The sequence below is a fragment of the Bos taurus genome, chromosome 11, assembly GCF_002263795.3.
Source record: "Bos taurus isolate L1 Dominette 01449 registration number 42190680 breed Hereford chromosome 11, ARS-UCD2.0, whole genome shotgun sequence".
NCBI classification, from domain to species: Eukaryota; Metazoa; Chordata; class Mammalia; order Artiodactyla; family Bovidae; genus Bos; species Bos taurus.
This window is the reverse complement of record NC_037338.1, coordinates 104489416-104498178: the sequence shown is the minus strand read 5'-3', so window position 1 is coordinate 104498178 and position 8763 is coordinate 104489416.

Genomic DNA, 8763 nt, shown 5'->3' with positions numbered 1-8763 from the left:
ATCGAACCGCGTCTCCTGCAGTGGGAGGCGGATTCTCTACCACTGAACCACCAGGGAAACCCCCATTTCTAAAGTGGCCAGTGAGAAAAGAGACCTCACTGCTGCAGGCCCAGGGAGCCATGTCTATAGCCCTGGAGGGCGGACCAACTTCAAACTAAAAATAAGAGACGATCCCCAAATAGTCCCCGTGTTTAGACACTCTCCCCGGGCCTGCTGCCGCCGCTCTTGTCTGCTCTCTTCTCCCCACAGGCTCCAGCTGGCGCCACAGCTGCTCCCGAGGGAGTGGGCGTGCTGCTGGGGGCAGGGGCAGATGGCCCAGCGGTATGCTGGCGGTGGGGGCGGGGGGGTGTGGACAGACTGCAGGTGGGTTTCTGGGGAGCCCGGACAGCACCGCACATTGCCGGGGAGCAGACTTCTTGACGACGCCTTGCGGAGGGGTAGGCCGCAGACTCTGCAGAAAGGGGTGTGAGCCACAGGCCTGCTTCCTCGTCTCTGAAGCTCCAGCACCCACAGTGTTGCTTAGCCTGGAGTGGACCCAGTCTGAATTCGAAGCCTCCCAGGGCAGCCAGTCTATGGCAGTGTTTCTCCCACACACACCACAGGGCTTTTGCACAGACCCACTGGGACTCATGGCCCATTGAGCTCAGGTGTCAGTCTCTCTGCAGACCAGCTCACCCAGTCCTTCTCCGTGCAGAGTGGGCTGGGCATGTGCTACCGCCGCTGGGAAGTTCTCCCTGACCGCATTCTGCTCTGAACTTGGCTGCCTCCTTCCAGGAACCTGACTTCCTTCTTTCTTCCTTCTTCAGTTGCTCCTCTCTCTGGCAAAACCAAGAACCTGAGCAATATCCTCAGTATCCACAATATTGCCCGCAAGTATCCACAAGTCCTCAAAGAGCGACGAAGGCCGGCCTAGAGCTTGCAGCGTCTGGCCCTGCTTTTGCTCTGAGCTCTGCTCCTCAGGAAGGGGTGACTGTGTCTGCCTGAAGGCGAAATCTGGAGCAAGCTACCCTCCTCCCAGGACCTGGTGGGTGGTGGGCTCTCCTCACGGCGGCTGGGCCGCCCTGCAAACAGGGCGGAAGGAGAAGGCTGCTACGAGAGGCCCCAGGACCCCTCCCTGACTTACACGGGTGGGGTGCTACAGGACTCGCTGCTCACAGCGCCATCACCGCATGGCTGTCCTTGGGGCCGCTCCCCGAGCCGGCACAGCGTCAGAGCGAGACACAGGGTGAGTGAATCCGGGAACGCGCGAGCCGACTCACAAACAGGCGGGACGCCGCCACTAGCCTGCGTCCTGGGCCTGAGGAAAGATGCGGACGGGTAACGGGTCATGAGAGCCGGCCCCCTGGGCCCCGGAGGCCGCAGACCCTTGGCTCCAGTGACGAGACAGAAGCCAGGGAGGGCTGCAGCCTGGGGCGGCAGGTGGGCTTCCTGGAGCAGGGCAGGGGCTCAGTTAGAGCCTGGGAGGATGGGGTTCCCACGGATGCGGTGGCCCCGGGGGTGCCTGGCTACAGGATCAACCGCAAAGGCCTTTAGGTAATGATCCCTGCATGGAAGACAGGAGGGTGCAGGCCAGGGGAGACCACAGTGCAGGCTCCGGAGGCCCCACCCCTCGGGGCACTGCCTCGTTCTTTAAAATTCTGCCCAAACCCCCTCATCTGTGCTGGGTGGGCAGGCATGGAGCCTCTGAGATCGCTGAGACACCCACTGTCTGGACATCCACTAGCCACCTCCTCCCCCGACTAGGGAACAGCTGCGGCGAGGGGGTGAGACAGGCTGCTGGGGCAGGCGCCGTGCCCCCGGTGGGCACAGGGACAAAGCCAGCAGGTGCAAAGCGAGGGCGACCAGGCTCCACGGCAGTCCTGGCTCTGGGTGAGCGTCCTGGCCACCCACGTGGCTCTGGCTACAAGAGAAAGACTGGGTACCACCCCCCACCCACCCCCGACCACCTGGAGTAGCAGGACCCCCAAGGACTCATACCCAGGGCTGGGGACTCTGGTTTCAAGCCTGCCGCACCCCTGCAGAGTCCCGGCTGGACCTTCGCACGGAAGGGCTTTCCCACCTAGACCCGCGCCCATCTGCAGATATCAGCAGTTTATCCCTCTGCCCCTCTTCAACCCAGCGGTGAGGCCTGGGAGCCAGAGCCCAGGATAGGGGTCAGGAGCCCTGCGGGGAGAAGCCCAGGCAGACGCCTCTCCTCTCTGGATGCAGGTGAGAGCAACAGCTGCTCAAAGACGGAGGAAGCGAGGTCCGAGCGGCTCTCAGTACACAGCAGAGTGCTGTGCCCGCGCGTTTATTTTTAACAGGATTCGGAAGACGTTCTCTGTCTCCACTCAGAGCCGGACTGGCATGCTAACCTTCCAGTTGCGTTTGATAAAAAGGGTTCGGCTGACTTCAGAAATGAGAATTGCCCATGCTAGTAATTAACTGGAGCTGGAAATCGTGTTCACAGCCGTCCCTTCACCTGCTCATTTCATTTCAGCCCCACCAGCCCATGGGCACGGATCTGCGACCGTCCTCGGACATGAGATAATGCTCAGGAGAGGAGGGACCCCGTCGGGAGCAGGGTCTGCCTGGTGTCCCGAGCACACTCGCGGCCCAGGGGGCTGCACTCAAGGCAGCCAAGGTCAGGGAAATTCCACTGGAGTCAGGAGGAAGGGATGCTGGGGGGAGAAACGCAAGCAGGGGGAGAAGCTGAGGTGGCTCTGGGCCGGCGGGGGTGGGAGGGAGCTGGTCCAATCCGGCCGCCTCCTCCGCGATGTGCAGCTCCTTGCATTAATGGATTTTTAAAAAACAAGCAATCTGACCTGGAATAAGGAAGCAGTGCTCAGCGCTCCTGCCTCGGCCGTGTCGGTGAGATGCCTGCTCACCCCAGGCGTCCTCTGGACAGCGGCCGCCCCCACCCCCCGGGACGCATCGCTGGCTTCTTCTCCATGCACTCTCGGGATGGGGTGGGGGCTCACGCTGCCCCCTGCTTCCACTCCCGTCCCCCCCAACCTGGCTCCGCTCTGGTGATCAGGTGCAGTTTGCCCTCCAGAAGTGGGGGTGGGGTGGGATGGCACCCCGGGGTGTCTCTGCCACCCTGTCAGGAAATAAACACCAGTTCACCGCTCAGCGCCTGGCTCTCCTCCAAAGCGCTTCGACGGCTGACCTCATTTAGAACTGATTTCGGGGTTTTAATAAGCCCTTTGCCTTCCTGCTTCTCTCTGACACTGTCAGCCTTGGAGTTATAATCCCCCATGGCTTCTGCCGCGTGAGGCTGGCTCCCCAACAACCAGGTTAGAGCCAGTGAGGCCATGGAGGCCAGAGGGGGGCCTCAGCCAGACAGGCCAGGCCAGGCCACTCCCCAGTCACCCCAAGGGAGCTACAGGCAGTGCCCACCGCCCTCCACTCCCGGAAACTCCAGCAGTCCAGCTGATGGCGGCGTGGAAAGCGGGCTGAGAAGGGCTGATGGGGGCTGTTGGAAGCTGAGACCCACCCCACCCCCAGGGCTGCACGCAGGCCCTGCCCACCCACACGACAGCCTTGACCAGCAAGGCTGGTCAACAGTCAAGACAATTGGATGACCAGCCTCTCTACCCTGGCTCAAAGTTCAGAGGCCACACCCTGAAGGTCCCAGGCCCTGAAGCTCGGGTCGCCAGTGGCTCAGCTGACACACCAACCACAGGTCAGCAGGTGCCACCCAGCCCAGGAGCCCCTGATTTGCCCTGCTCCTTAAGCCACAGCCAAGTAACGGTGACCCAGCCTGAAGATCAGAGGGCCCCAGCCCACCCCGGCCCCCGACCCGCTTTGAGGCAGGGTGGGTTTGGAGGTCGATCTGAGAGAGGCCTGCAGGGCTGCACCTGGCCAGCCCAATGGAGCTCTCACCTGGCCAGAGTGCCTGGTGACACCCGCGGTCCCGCTGAGGACGCAGGCTACACGGAGCAGCCGCGTCTGCCTCCGAGGGTGCTGAGCATGCGGCCTCTCTCCCTTCCGTAACTCTCGACATGGCCTTGTGGGACTGCGCTAACTTATGGAGCCCACTCCCTCTTTGTCAGTGTTTGGGTGTCTGTGCGTTCACCTAACCAGCAGTGGACAGGAGAGAAGCCAGTGACCACACACATCCATCTTCACACACGTGTGCCCCTGCTCCTTCAGGGCCACCCCTAGAGCTAAAACCATGGGGCCAGAGGCAGCGGGGCTTCCCCTCGGACGCCACTGCGTCCTGCGGCCCAGAAGGCCTTCATCCAGGAGGAGAGGCCGCTGCTGGCCACGCGCCACCCAGCAAACACAAAACCCCTTGCCTGGAACAGATAGCTTCTTACAGGTAAGTAGGTTTCAGCCTTGTTGATGGGCCAAACTCGCTATTGGGCTGGACAGCTGCCCTCAGGCTACAGTCAAATGCATCACAGACAGAAACGCAAATTCAATAAAGCCCGAGCCTCACCACCTGCTTTTCAAAGCTGAGACTTTGGAAAGAGCAGGTCTCTGTGCCCGGGGGGCCTCTGACATTCGCACGGTGAGAGGGGCCGGCGGATAAGCGCTCTCTGATCCAATTGTCCCTTGGCTGATCGAGTTACGGAGCGATTTGCCCGCTGGCGGCCAGGGGACAAGGTGAATTAAACGTCCGGACAGAGACGATGCTGCACGTAGCTGAGCAGCCGGTGGGGTGCAGGCAGGGACATCTTTCCGGTGGACACTTGGTCAATACCTGGCATGACAGGATGTCTCAGGAGGACCGGGGCATCGCCACCCCTGGACGCCGGGTCTGCGCTTGACAGTCCCCACGTGGTGGGAGCACGGGGATCACTGTCACTGCTGCCGAGGGCCCCAGGTCCCTTCCAGAGCCTATCAAGGAACTCATCTGACGGAACCTCCTCGCCCAGGCTGGCCGATGTTACCGCCCCCTGGCTAAGATCCTCTGTTGCCACTGACACTGTCTCAACACAGAGGGGCATCTTTTAAAACCAAAACAGCAACCGCCTTCCTTCCATCTGGACAAACAGAAGCGTCAGGACAGCACTTTGAGGGGCAAAGGGCAACTCTGGGTGAGCTGGCATCTCTGCTGGGGAGTACATGTCACCACCTCCAGTCCAGAGAAGTGCCCTGAAGTGCAGCTTCAGCGTTTTATCTTCTGTTGCAGGGTTTTCACAAGGCCAAGCAGAACCAAACTTCAGTCTCAAACCAGAAGCTTCACCCAAAACCAGGGGATGTGGCTGCATCCTGAAGCCTGCTCCTTGGTACCCAGGGGCTATCGGCTCCTCCCCGGCCCTGGAGGGGGGCCGCTAGGTACCCAGGGCAAACATGATCCCTGGGCGTGTTTAATAACACCTTCTCCCCACCAAACTCCTACCCTGTGTCAGAAAAATGCTTTTGAAAGAAAAAATTCACAAAAGAATTGTTTTTTTTTTTTTAAATGGAATCTTTTCAGGGGATCAGAATTCTGCAGGAATCATAGAAAGAGGCAAAGAGACAAAATTAGAGGGAACCAAACCCCAGCCGCTATGAGAACCAGACCTGGAGCCCTGGGGACCAGACACTGGGAGGGTGAGGATGGTCAGCAGGGCTTCTCCAGTGGCTTCACAGGCACCAGCCATGTGACTGATCGTCCCTCACCCACGAAGTAGGCAGCAGAGAGCCCCCGAGTCCCCAGATTAAAGCAGAGGACAGTCGCCACTGCAGAACATTGACCAGGGACCCACGGTCCGCGCGAGCAGTTCCCGGCCCACCCTGCCAGGATGCACATTCCTCCCCGTCCTGGTCAGTGGCCCAGAATAGATGCAGCAGCCGCAGGCGGCCACACTGGGGATCGAATGCAAAACCAGGCAAAGGGCCCGCCAGACCAAGCATATTGAGGAAAAGCTACCCCATCAAAGAGCCTTCATCTCAGAAACAGAAACTCCAGCACCCAGGGAAGAGGCATGGATGGAGTCAGCAGAGAGACTTGAAAATAAGTATAATTAGTATCTTTAGAGAGATAAGAGAGGTTATCGTAGTCGTGAAGCGAGAATGGGCTTTGATATAAAGGAACTAATTAGAGATCTTGGAAATTTAAAATAGATGAGCTGAGAGCGGAAAGGAGACATCTGAGAGGAGCCTGGTGAGCTGGAAGACCAGGCCCGGCGCTGGTCGAGGAATTCGTCTTCAAGTGCAGAGGGATGGAAAACAGGAGGGAAATATGGGGACTTGGGGGACAGCTGCAACACCCTGCAGCCAACTAAGGGACATCCAGAGGTCGGGTAGGAAGGGTAGAAGGGAGAAAACAGCAGACATCCATCCGTCTTCAGACCCGGAGCCAATGAACAGAGGCGCGCAGATACGGGGAGGCCAGAAAGAGCACCAGGAGCAAAGTAAAGATGCTCCCAGACAGAGAGACAGAGAGAGAGAGAGAGAGAGAGGATGTCCAGTGGAGAGCAAAACCGAGAAAAAGAGGCCGAGGGGAGGGGGCAGAGGAAGCTTACCTGAGGAGGAACCTGTGGGGCACTGCCAACTTCCCTAAGAGCAGCAGAAAATGATATCTCCTGCAGAGTCCACCACTCTGAGGCTGAAGCTGAAGCTCCAAGGCTTTGGCCACCTGCTGGGAAGAGCTGACTCATTGGGAAAGACCCTGATGCTGCGAAAGATTGAAGGCAGGAGGAGAAGGGGACGACAGAGGGTGAGATGGTTAGACGGCATCATCATGACTCAAGGGACATGACTTTCAGCAAATTCCAGGAGATGGTGAGGAACAGGGAGGCCTGGCGTGCTGCAGTCCATGGGGTCGCAAAGGGTTGGATATGACTGAGCGCCTGGACAGCAACAACAATTCCAAACCCGGCATTCTGGTTTTGGGGCAGAATTAAAAATATTCAAGCACGCAAGGACTCATAGGGTTTGCCACTACCCTCCTCTCTGAAAGAATTATTCAAGGGTGGTGTTCTCACGAAAAAAAGAATTTTAAGAAGGAAGAGGAAAGGGGACAGAAGACATCACGGGAAGAGAAAAGTCAGCAGAGGGTGAAGTCTGGGTCATTCTGTTGTTGTCAGGGCCGGGCTCCATCATCGTCGTTGCATTCTGAAATATTTCCAAAGCAAAAAAAAGTGAGGAGAACGGTGTTAGAGATGCGCTCACCACTCAGCTCTTCTCTGTGTTTATTATGCTGTGTTGGCTTTAGTTTCACAAAACAAGTATCACAGGTCCAGTTAAGCCAGCCCTGTTCCTCTCCTCAAATTGAAACAGCTTTTCATCGCATCTCTCCTTGGGTTACGGTTGCTGTCGTTCAGCCGCTCAGTCGTGTCTGACTCTTTGCGACCCCATGGGCTGCAGCACGCCAGGCTTCCCTGTCCTTCACCATCTCCCAGAGTTTCCTCAGACTCACGTGCATTGAGTTGGTGATGCCATCCAACCGTCTCATCCTCTGTTGCCCCTTCTCCTCTTGCCCTCAGCTGGGTACAAAACCATTGATTTTTAAGTGTTTATTTTGTTGCTGGCCAACTTGCTAAACCTGTGATTGTTGTAATAAATCTTCATTGGGTTTGCTTGGATTTGTCAAGTGGAATTTTCCAGCATCACTGAGCATTCACAGTTCAGTGTCTTCTGGTTCAACATTTGTGTCTTTTATTTCCATTTCTATCACGCAGACTCGCCGGGCGTCCCCGGCCCAGAGCGCGAGGGTGCACAGCTCAGCTCGTTCCCGTCGGCACCTGGCGTGTCTGCTCGAGGGCAGGACGCTTGCCACAGACTGGCAGGAAATATCCTCCCCCGGGCAGCAGGCTTCTCTCCATTTCTTTTCAAACAGCAGTAGGTGCTGACTGGGATTACTTGCTTTGTCAGCATCTGTTAGGATGCTCCTAAAGTCTCCCTGCCTTTCTCTTAATGCAGAACGATGGTTCTCAAACTCTGGGGCCTCTGGAACCCTTTACTCCCCTAAAAATGATCAAAGACCCTAAAGAACTCATATGAAGACTGCTATAAAATTTTACTGAAGGATAGAAAAAGAAAACCTCGGTAAATACTTAAGGATGAGAACCTAGTTCCTTGATGGGAAGATACTGTAAAGTTGTAGAGACATATCCTCCTGTATTGATTCTAATGAATACATTCTCCACCTCTGAACATCTCTGAAACTGAGGTATACTTTACCGTTAAGGGCATATCACAGCTTGGCTGGCGGGTTTTTCCTTCCTAGTGATGAAGTCAATCGTGACTCAGCTGAAAACAGATGACGTCTGATTTCCTACATGCTTTACATACAGTAGTCCTTTTATTTTTTCACGCTAATGCCTCCAGCAATACTGGTGTGATTACTACCCCATTTTACAGATGAAGGAGCCAAGGCACAGGGGGCACCTTATCCAAGGGCATGCCGCTGGGGGCGACAGAACTGGGGTTTGAACCCACGCTGTCTGGCCCTAGGGCTCTGCCGCTCTGTCCTCCTCTCCAGGCGTCAAGTTTCTTCAAATTAAACTGTGACTGATCTTACATAGAGCCCCCAAAGGATTCCCAACCTCACAAGCTGATTATACAGATCATTCAAAACATAAGAAAACTCAAGAAAATTTTGACAGCCAGATAAAGGAACGTTGGCAGGCATTCCATGCTTCTCGATAACAATGGTTCCACGAGCTGTAAAAGTTCACATGCTGGGCAAGGGAGGGGCAAGCAGGACAGCAAAGGGTCCAGAAACCTTTGCATGTATGGAGTGAGATTAACAATGGATGCGAGTTCCACTTCGATAAAGAACAGGTCACCCCTGGCTATTCATGTGTCAAAACAAAATAGAAATAAAAACAAGCAAACCTCTAGCCC